The sequence below is a fragment of the Pelobates fuscus genome, unplaced genomic scaffold (assembly GCF_036172605.1).
Source record: "Pelobates fuscus isolate aPelFus1 unplaced genomic scaffold, aPelFus1.pri H_2, whole genome shotgun sequence".
Classification (NCBI taxonomy): Eukaryota; Metazoa; Chordata; class Amphibia; order Anura; family Pelobatidae; genus Pelobates; species Pelobates fuscus.
In genome coordinates this window covers 558056-569099 of record NW_026961991.1, presented here as the reverse complement: position 1 = coordinate 569099, position 11044 = coordinate 558056, and the positions used below count along the sequence as shown (strand labels likewise).

The 11044-nt window shown below is 50.2% G+C and overlaps 3 non-coding genes across 3 annotated transcripts; all 3 read right to left on the bottom strand.

Moving 5' to 3' along the window:
• Positions 1 to 897: 897 nt before the first annotated feature.
• On the bottom strand, positions 898 to 969 carry TRNAE-UUC (transfer RNA glutamic acid (anticodon UUC)). The gene has a single exon. It is a non-coding gene; the product is annotated as a tRNA-Glu (tRNA).
• Positions 970 to 1138: 169 nt separating this feature from the next.
• TRNAG-UCC (transfer RNA glycine (anticodon UCC)) lies at positions 1139 to 1210 on the bottom strand. Its single transcript has one exon. It is a non-coding gene; the product is annotated as a tRNA-Gly (tRNA).
• Positions 1211 to 7831: 6621 nt separating this feature from the next.
• Positions 7832 to 7918, bottom strand: TRNAY-GUA (transfer RNA tyrosine (anticodon GUA)). The gene is given in 2 exon segments: positions 7832 to 7867; positions 7882 to 7918. It is a non-coding gene; the product is annotated as a tRNA-Tyr (tRNA).
• Between the last annotated feature and the right edge of the window lie 3126 nt (positions 7919 to 11044).

Genomic DNA, 11044 nt, shown 5'->3' with positions numbered 1-11044 from the left:
TATGAAGTCGTCCATCGGACCCTGTTGGGATTTCAGGGGTGCCCCCCTCGGTGTCTGGGGATGGTCTGAGCGGCGGTTGCGACCCATTTGGTAAGTTCTGCGTATTGTGGAGTGCTTTACAAGGGCTTGGTGGAGCGGAGCACTGTATTTAGGCGTCCATCTTAGTCAGCGTCCAGGCCACGCCCCCCCCTCTAATCCCATTCTATACATTATTCCCAGCACTAATCCCATTCTATACATTATTCCCAGCTCTAATCCCATTCTATACATTATCCCCAGATCTAATCCCATTCTATACATTATTCCCAGCTCTAATCCCATTCTATACATTATTCCCAACACTAATCCCATTCTATACATTATTCCCAGCTCTAATCCCATTCTATACATTATTCCCAGCTCTAATCCCATTCTATACATTATTCCCAACACTAATCCCATTCTATATATTATTCCTAGATCTAATCCCATTCTATACATTATTCCCAGCACTAATCCCATTCTATACATTATTCCCAGCACTAATCCCATTCTATACATTATCCCCAGCACTAATCCCATTCTATACATTATTCCCAGCTCTAATCCCATTCTATACATTATTCCCAGCACTAATCCCATTCTATACATTATCCCTGGCTCTTTCATGGGCAGACTAGATGGGCCGAGTGGTTCTTATCTGCCGTCACATTCTATGTTTCTATGTTTCATTCAGTTTATTATTCATGATATCAAACTCCTATTTAACATTGTGTGTAGGTCTTTCCTTATGCTATGGTTTACAGACTGATTTACTGAGAATGAAACGTTTTACTCATTTATAAATCTGGGGTGTATAAATATTACTGGAAGATGATTATAAACAGATTTTGTGTGCAATTGCAATAAAAGTGTCACTTCCCATACCGGGAGTCGAACCCGGGCCGCCTGGGTGAAAACCAGGAATCCTAACCGCTAGACCATATGGGAGGCTGTGAGTTTGATGCTTACTGATGCTATACTGTTACTATAACTGATATCACTGTGAGCTGTGCATTCTGGGAGACAGAAATTGTAAAATGTGAGAAATCTGTTTAATTAGAACATTATACTGCAATAAATACTTATCTAGAAAATAATTTACTACAAAAAATAACCATGCGTTGGCCGGGAATCGAACCCGGGTCAACTGCTTGGAAGGCAGCTATGCTCACCACTATACCACCAACGCTGTGAGAAGGCCAGTGTAACAGAGACTATAGTGTACTCACAGAGCTGGGACCCAGGTTCAAACTTGACAGCATACACTGGGTTTAATTACTATTAACCATTCTATATTCTCAGTCATTATTACACAAATGTATATAATACTGAGTGATTATAATCCATTATATATTATACTGAGTGATTATAATCCCATTATATATTATACTAAGTGATTATAATCCCATTATATATTATACTAAGTGATTAGAATCCCATTATATATTATACTAAGTGATTAGAATCCCATTATATATTATACTAAGTGATTAGAATCCCATTATATATTATACTAAGTGATTAGAATCCCATTATATATTATACTGAGTGAATATAATCCTATTATATATCATACTCAGTGGTTATAATCCTATTATTTGTTATACTGAGTGAGTATAATCCCATTAAACATTAGACTGAGTGATTATAACCCATTATATATCATACTGCGTGATTATAATCCATGATATATTATACTGACTGATTATAATCCCATTATATATTATACTGACTGATTATAATAACATTATATATTATACTGACTGATTATAATCCCATTAAATATTATACTGAGTGATGTTAATCCATTATATATTATACTGACTGATTTTATTAAAGACACGGAGGCGAGTATTATGCATAACTCTTTCTTTATTTCCTCAGCAGCAAAGATAGAGGAATATAAATATTGTCAAAAAATGAAAGAAAAAACTGTATAGGCATAACGGGTAGCCAATCACATGGTAGAGGAAGTGGCTATATAAGTCCTGTGTCTCCCACAATCCCCCTCTTTCTTTGCTGCTTCCTCAGACAGATAAGTACTTTTGTTCTCTCTGACTCAAATTTGATGATCGTTTATTTGTATGATATTTCATTGTATAATATTTACGATTGTTTAATTATCTGTTACCACTAGCGTTCCCCCTGGGACCCCCTTGGTGCTTTTCTCCCCCTACCCGGGGATTTCTGTAACCTGTCTGTTCTATCCCCCTCGTGCTCCCGCACGACTCCCGGCTCTGTGCTTTTGCCGCAACGGCTCTGTTGTCGACCGCGGCTGCGCACGCATCCCTCCCCGCTCGCGGGCGGGCTCGGCGGATCGGGTGCACGAGCCCCTTCCCCCGCCGGGTGCCCAGTCGCGTGCGCCTTCCCTCACGTGCGGCGGCCATCTTGGGCGGACCTCGTTCCTTCCCCTGTGCTGCCGTGCGGTCACCTTTGCCTTGCCGGGTCCCCTGGGAACGCTAGACGGTCTGTGTGTTTTTCGTTTTCTGTGGGTTACTCAACCCTTTTTTGCTCTTCTTACCACCTTAGTGTCATTTAGCAGTATTTAATTGCCCACTGCCACTTTGCAGCATGCAGGATAAGGAGGATGGGCCTGCGGGTCCCCCTGGGGACTTCCGCTCAGACAGCGCTGAGGGCGCTATGGCCTCTCAAGAATTTCAGGCCATGCTGGAAGCCACTATGGCCTCCTCCATTCAGAAGGCTATTGCCTCGGCCATGGGAGCTGTTACTACTTCATTCTCACAATCGATGCACTCCCTGGTTTTGCCTACTCTGGCCTCCCCCGCCCCTACGGGCGTGGGGTCCCCCTCCCCTGCTCAGACTGTGCCTGGAGCCCGTAAGGCGAAGGCCAAGTCAAAACACGTCGGCTCCCACTCCTCGATGCAGGTTTTACCTGCCATGACTGACACGCTTGAGGCGGTCACAGATGGCGCGCACCCCACGCGCAAAAGAGCCCCTGGCCGGGCTAAAAAGGCTAGATTATGGAAACGGGCTAGAGCCCTTGATGATGGGTCGGATACCGACCGGAGTGTGGAGGAGGAATCCGACTATATGGAGTATGACTCCTTTGGTGATGACGATGTGTCTGGCGAGGATTTGCCCCTTACGGGCGCTAACCCATCAGAGCCCTCCGCCAAGACCCGGGGTCCAGTCTTAGGCCCCTCCGGGGTTGACGACACTATTCTTGATCCTCAGGGTAACCCCCTGTTCGACCCAGACGACCTACGTCACCCCCGGTCCGCTGAATGGGTTCCCCCGGATCATATTGCCCAGTATGTGGCCAAACGTATCCGCACACCCCTTTCCAAAGAAGGCCGCAATAAGCTGCGGGCCGAATGCCCTCGCCCTTCTCTCCCGGGCGCTGCGGGTAAAACACCAGATATTGACCCACAGATTGCCCAGTTCCTGGGTAAGTCGGGCTGGAAGCCCAAAAAGGGCCTTGACAATTCCCTGAAGGGATGCCAGGACAAGATCCTGGACACACTAGGGCCCCTCTCGAAGCTCTATGAGCTCCTAGATACTGCTAAAACTGGGGACTCAGTTTTGGACGTGGACGTGGCCATTGGTTGGGTCCAACGGGCCATTTGCTTGCTGGGAAACGCCAATACGGCGATATCTGCGGAGAGACGTAAGGCGATATTACTAAAAATCGACCCTAAACTGGCCACTATGACTGTGGCGGAGCCTGACCCGACTGAAGAGGGTTTACTGTTTGGCACCTCCTTCGTTAAAGACATGGGGTCATATGTCAAGACCTTCACGGCGATTGACAAGGCGCAGGCGAGCATGAAGCGTGTGTTCGCGCCTAAGGTTTTTGGAGGGGCCGGGCGTAACAGGAACCGTCCACCCGGCCGGGGTTTCCGAGGCGCATTTCGCGCTACCAGAGGTTCCTTCTTTCCCTCCCGGGGATTTCAGGACCAAAGAACCCCTCCTTTCTTCCCAGCCAGAGGTCGAGCTTGGGGCTCCAGATACCCCCGCAGCGGTGCCACCAGCAGACGTCCTTACGGTGAGTACCCTTTCTTCCCCTCCCGTTCAGGTAGCAGGGAGACTGGCCTTATTTTACCGAGAGTGGGCACAGCTCACCTCGGACACTTGGGTTCTACAGTGTGTAAAGGGGTATCGCCTAGATTTTGTTTCAATGCCTGTCCAGTTCTACTCCCCCAGAGAACTGTCCCTTCCACGGGAACAAGACGAGATGATCTCCGCGGAGGTCGGAGAGATGCTCTCCAAGGGCGCTATAGAGGAACTGCCGTTCGCCGCCAAGGGCTTTACGAGCAATCTGTTCCTGGTGCCCAAGAAAGGAGGCGGAGTTCGCCCTGTAATAAATCTTCGTCCCCTCAACGCCTTCCTACGTTACCAGCACTTCCAGATGGAAGGTATTCACTGCCTCAGGGACCTTCTGCGCCAGTCGGACTGGCTTGCCAAACTAGACCTGAAGGACGCCTACTTCACGGTCCCCATCGCTATAGAATTCAGAGATTATCTCCATTTCACATGGCACGGGCGGCGTTGGCGTTTTACCTGCCTGCCTTTCGGTCTCTCTTCAGCCCCTTGGTGCTTCACCAAGCTTCTGAAGCCTGTGGTGGCGTTCCTCCGTACCCGAGGGGTTCGCCTCATTGTTTACCTGGACGACATTCTGATTTTGTCCCAATCGAAGGAGGATCTCCTTCTACACCTAGAATGGACTACCACCCTGCTACAGAAGTTGGGTTTCCTGATCAACTGGGACAAATCGGTCCTAGATCCCGCCCAGTCCATAGAGTTCCTGGGGTTCAGAGTGGACTCCGTCCAACAGTTCCTGTTCCTACCAGGTTCCAAAGTGAAAACCATTCAGAAGGAGATTCGAAGAGCTCTGCGCGTCGCAGACTTGTCCATCAGACAGCTGGCGAGAGTAATTGGCCTTCTCGCGGCCTCTATTCAGGCTATCTTCCCGGGCCCACTACACTACCGGGCCCTCCAGCGACTCAAAGGGTCACACCTTCGGTCAGGTCACTCCTACGAGTCTCGGATACGCTTGGACGCAGAGTCCAGAGACGAGTTGGTGTGGTGGTTAGCACACATGGAGGCGTGGAATGGGAGAGCCATCTTCGGCTCCATCCCGGACGTGGTGATCGAATCAGATGCCAGCTTACACGGCTGGGGTGCTCGTTGTGGCGACGTTTCCACAGGAGGCAGATGGTCCGACGTGGAGAAATCATTGCACATCAACTGCCTAGAGCTCCTGGCTGGAGCTTTCGCGATCCGCAGTCTTACCCCAGGACGGGCGAATTGCTGCGTTCTCCTCAAGATGGACAATGTATCAGCGGTCCGCTACATAAACCACCTGGGGGGTACGAAGTCCAAGATGTTGGCAATTCTGGCGAAAGACTTCTGGCAATATTGCCTCTCCAACAACGTCTCGGTGACAGCGGAACACATCCCGGGACTAGACAATTCGGGAGCAGATTGGAATTCCAGACACTTAAGAGACTCTGGAGATTGGCGTCTACACACTTCGGTGTTCCGAAGCCTGGACATGTTGTGGGGAAAGTTCCAGATGGATCTGTTCGCATCTCGTCTGAACACTCAGCTGCCGAAGTTCTTCAGCTGGAGGCCGGATCCGGCAGCGGTGGCGACCGACGCCTTCCTTCAAGACTGGCCAGGGGGCCTGCTATACGCATTCCCTCCATTCAACATGATAGCTCGCACGATCTCGAAATTGGTTCGCCACGACTGTTGTGTAGCGTTAATCACCCCGCTTTGGAGATCTCGACCATGGTTTCCCCGCTTGATGGAGTTGTCGATCGATTATCCTCGGTTGATTCCAATCTTCCAGGACCTCCTTCTGGACCCGGATGGGAACCCGCACGAACTAGTATTGCAACGCCAGCTACCACTGATAGCATGGTTCCTTTCAGGGGACCTTGGATTGTCCCAGACGTTCCGCAGACAACTCTCCTACTCCTCGATAACGCTTGGGCCCCAGGCACTCGAACCGCCTATCGGGCTTCATGGAGATCGTGGTCTGGTTGGTGCTTGGAACGGGCAGTGGATCCCGTATCTGCCCCTTTGCCTTTGATCCTCGAGTTTCTCACGTCCCTGTTTGACTCGGGCAAGGCGTACCGCACGATTAACCTCTCCCGCTCGGCTATCTCGGCCGGACACAAGGGTTTGGATGGTTCCCCTGTCGGCAGGCATCCTTTTGTGTGTCGTCTTCTCAAGGGTATCCGCCTTGCGCGCCCTCCTCGGCCTCGCTTCTCTGCCTTTTGGGACGTTAACATAATGTTGCAGTTCCTCTCCTCTTGGTACCCTAATCAGGAGCTGTCTTTGAAACGCCTGTCATCCAAGTTGGTGATGTTACTCTGTTTGATCTCTTGCAAGAGGGTCTCCGACGTCAGGGCCATGGATTGGGACGCCATTGCATTCACCCCTGAAGGTGTTACTTTTGATATATCCAGGAGGACTAAATCTGCATCCAAGTCCTTTTCGTATCCCAGGTTTCCTGGCTGTCCGGCGCTCTGCCCGGTGGATTGCCTCAGAGTTTATCTGGATGTCACGAGTTCCCTTCGCTCTGCTGATCTCCACGAATTGTTCGTATCTTTCAAGTCGCCTTATCGACCGGTTTCTACACCTACCCTGGCACGTTGGATTCGGGAATTATTATCCTCTGCGGGTATAGACACCTCTGTGTTTACGCCCCATTCTGTACGGGGAGCGATGGCTTCTAAAGCCTCCTCGGTCGGATGTCGTCTGGAGGATATCATGCGGGCGGCAGATTGGTCCAGTGAATCGACTTTTAGAGATTTTTATTTCAGACCTATTGAACACATCGCATCTCGGATAGTTGCACAGCTTTGAACTTGCATAATATGAGCCTCCGTGTCTTTAATAAAATTCCCAGATTTTACTAGTAACATGACGTAAAGTCATGATTTTATTAAAGACACGGAGGCGAGTATTATTCCCTCCCGCCCTCCCGGTGTGGAATGGGGATACGAGATGCTTGAGACTCTACGGATTTGTTCTTGTTCAATAGGTATGTATTGATTATGTATTGATTAGGTATTGATTATGTATGTTTATTTATATGATTGGATGGTTTGATACATATTTTATGTTCACTAAATTATTTATCCTTTGTATTTCAGAATCCAGCTTCCTTGTTTGTGACTCCTTATGATGCTGTTTGGTAAGTCTACAGTTTTGAGTCTGGAAATTACCATATTTCTCTGTCTTTTTTAGCTTGATGTTGTCGCATTGTTCCTGTTTCCTGTGCTGATCAAGTAGGACATCGTTTCTTCTTACCTGGTCTTCGGTTTTCGCAAGAAAGAGGGGGATTGTGGGAGACACAGGACTTATATAGCCACTTCCTCTACCATGTGATTGGCTACCCGTTATGCCTATACAGTTTTTTCTTTCATTTTTTGACAATATTTATATTCCTCTATCTTTGCTGCTGAGGAAATAAAGAAAGAGTTATGCATAATACTCGCCTCCGTGTCTTTAATAAAATCATGACTTTACGTCATGTTACTAGTAAAATCTGGGAATTATACTCCATTATTTATTATACTGACTGATTATAATCCCATTAAATATTATACTGACTGATTATAATCCCATTATTTATTATACTTAGTGATTATAATCCATTACATATTACACTGAGTGATTATATTCTATTATATATATATATAATGAAAATAAACCCTTTCTATTATCCTATTATATATATATATGTATTTTTTTATCAGTGTTTATAATTCTGTATATAAATGATATAACATTTAATAAAATCAGAGACACTTTCTATAATGTAAATAAAAATATGTCCTTCGAGCCGGAATTGAACCAGCGACCTAAGGATGTCTGAGTTTCTCTCTACAGTCCTCCGCTCTACCAGCTGAGCTATCGAAGGATTTATCCAAGCTGCTCATAGAATAATGTTTCCAAAGACCGTCATATTGTAATGTTGATGACATTCCTTATACTTTAAAGGGACTCTATAGTCACCATATAAAAGCAAGAAAGACAGGTCCCCCAGCCTTCCTTCTTGCTTTTATATGAACTTTCATTCATTAAAAAAAAAAAATCGGTGTTTTTATATTAAAAACTTACCTCCGTTCCAGCGCCGAGCTCCCCGCTAGGCCGCGCCCCCTTTTTCGTCAAAATGACGAAATCGCGGGGCCCAATGGGACGGCTTCGCGCTGGACCAATCGCGTTCTTCATAGAGCGGCATTGAATGCCGCCCTATGAAGAACCTGAGCGCTTTACCGCGCATGTGCGCGGAATGCGCGTTCGCGAGCTGAGCTGTCTGACTGACAGCTCAGCTCGCTTTCTAAAATTATCAATAATAATTTAGGGCCCCCACCCGCCCTGTGCGGCGGGTGGGGGCCCTAAAATTATCAATGAGGGGGGGGACCTACTGTCCCCCCCCCGGCCCCCACCCCTGTGCGGCGGGTGGGGGCCCTAAAATTATCAATGAGGGGGGGACCTACTGTCCCCCCCCGGCCCCCACCCCTGTGCGGCGGGTGGGGGCCCTAAAATTATCAATGAGGGGGGGGACCTACTGTCCCCCCCCCGGCCCCCACCCCTGAGCGGCGGGTGGGGGCCCTACAATTATCAATGAGGGGGGGGACCTACTGCCCCCCCCCGGCCCCCACCCCTGAGCGGCGGGTGGGGGCCCTAAAATGATCAGTAAGGGGGGGGGACCTACTGTCCCCCCCCCGGCCCCCACCCCTGTGCGGCGGGTGGGGGCCCTAAAATGATCAGTAAGGGGGGGGACCTACTGTCCCCGGCCCCCACCCCTGAGCGGCGGGTGGGGGCCCTACAATTATCAATGAGGGGGGGGACCTACTGCCCCCCCCCCGGCCCCCACCCCTGAGCGGCGGGTGGGGGCCCTAAAATGATCAGTAAGGGGGGGGGACCTACTGTCCCCCCCCCCGGCCCCCACCCCTGTGCGGCGGGTGGGGGCCCTAAAATGATCAGTAAGGGGGGGGACCTACTGTCCCCCCCCCGGCCCCCACCCCTGAGCGGCGGGTGGGGGCCCTACAATTATCAATGAGGGGGGGGACCTACTGCCCCCCCCCGGCCCCCACCCCTGAGCGGCGGGTGGGGGCCCTAAAATGATCAGTAAGGGGGGGGGACCTACTGTCCCCCCCCCGGCCCCCACCCCTGTGCGGCGGGTGGGGGCCCTAAAATGATCAGTAAGGGGGGGGACCTACTGTCCCCGGCCCCCACCCCTGAGCGGCGGGTGGGGGCCCTACAATTATCAATGAGGGGGGGGACCTACTGCCCCCCCCCCGGCCCCCACCCCTGAGCGGCGGGTGGGGGCCCTAAAATGATCAGTAAGGGGGGGGGACCTACTGTCCCCCCCCCCGGCCCCCACCCCTGTGCGGCGGGTGGGGGCCCTAAAATGATCAGTAAGGGGGGGGACCTACTGTCCCCCCCCCCGGCCCCCACCCCTGAGCGGCGGGTGGGGGCCCTAAAATGATCAGTAAGGGGGGGGACCTACTGTCCCCCCCCCCGGCCCCCACCCCTGAGCGGCGGGTGGGGGCCCTAAAATTATCAATAAGGGGGGGGGACCTACTGTCCCCCCCCCCGGCCCCCACCCCTGAGCGGCGGGTGGGGGCCCTAAAATTATCAATAAGGGGGGGGGGCCTACTGTCCCCCCCCCCCCGGCCCCCACCCCTGAGCGGCGGGTGGGGGCCCTAAAATTATCAATAAGGGGGGGGGACCTATTGTCCCCCCCCCGGCCCCCACCCCTGAGCGGTGGGTGGGGGCCCTAAATACAAAGGGGGGGGGGACCCTAGTTAACCCTCCCCCCCCCCAAAAAAAATATCTCCCTACCTACCCCCCTCACCCTAAAAATAATGAGGGGGGACCATTAACTAAAAACCTGTAAAAAAAAATGAGATAAAATCAACTTACCATTCGATGTTTTCTTTCTTCTAAAATCTTCTTTCTTCAGCCCCAAAAAAGGCCAAATAAAAATCCATAATAACCGACGCAATTAAAAAAAAAAAAAAAAAAAAACCGAGCGCAAAAAAAAAAAATCCATCTTCACCCATGGAGGGCTCCGCGCAGACTGAGCTCCGCAGGGCGGGGGAAGGCTTATAAAGCCTTGCCCCGCCCTGCAATTAGGCTAAGAACACTCTGATTGGTGGGTTTAAGCCAATCAGAGTGCTCTGTGTCATTTTACAAGCGTGGGAAAGTTCTTTGGAATTTTCCCACGCTTGTAAAATGACACAGAGCACTGTGATTGGATGGATTTCAAGCCATCCAATCACAGTGCTCTGTGTCATTTTACAAGCGTGGGAAAATTCCAAAGAACTTTCCCACGCTTGTAAAATGACAAAGAGCACTGTGATTGGATGGATTTCAAGCCATCCAATCACATTGCTCTGTGTCATTTTACAAGCGTGGGAAAATTCCAAAGAACTTTCCCACGCTTGTAAAATGACAAAGAGCACTCTGATTGGCTTAAACCCACCAATCAGAGTGTTCTTAGCCTAATTGCAGGGCGGGGCAAGGCTTTATAAGCCTTCCCCCGCCCTGCGGAGCTCAGTCTGCGCGGAGCCCTCCATGGGTGAAGATGGATTATTTTTTTTGCGCTCGGGTTTTTTTTTGTTTTTTTTTTATTGCGTCGGTTATTATGGATTTTTATTTGGCCTTTTTTGGGGCTGAAGAAAGAAGATTTTAGAAGAAAGAAAACATCGAATGGTAAGTTGTTTTTATCTTATTTTTTTTTTCTTTACAGGTTTTTAGTTAAAGGGTCCCCCCTCATTATTTTTAGGGTGAGGGGGTAGGTAGGGAGATAAGTTTTTTTTTTTTTGGGGGGGGGGGGGGAGAGGGTTAACTAGGGTCCCCACCCCCTTTGTATTTAGGGCCCCCACCCACCGCTCAGGGGTGGGGGCCAGGGGGGACAATAGGTCCCCCCCTATTGATAATTTTAGGGCCCCCACCCACCGCTCAGGGGTGGGGGCTGGGGGGGGGCAGTAGGTCCCCCCCCTTATTGTGAATTTTAGGGCCCCCACCCGCCGCA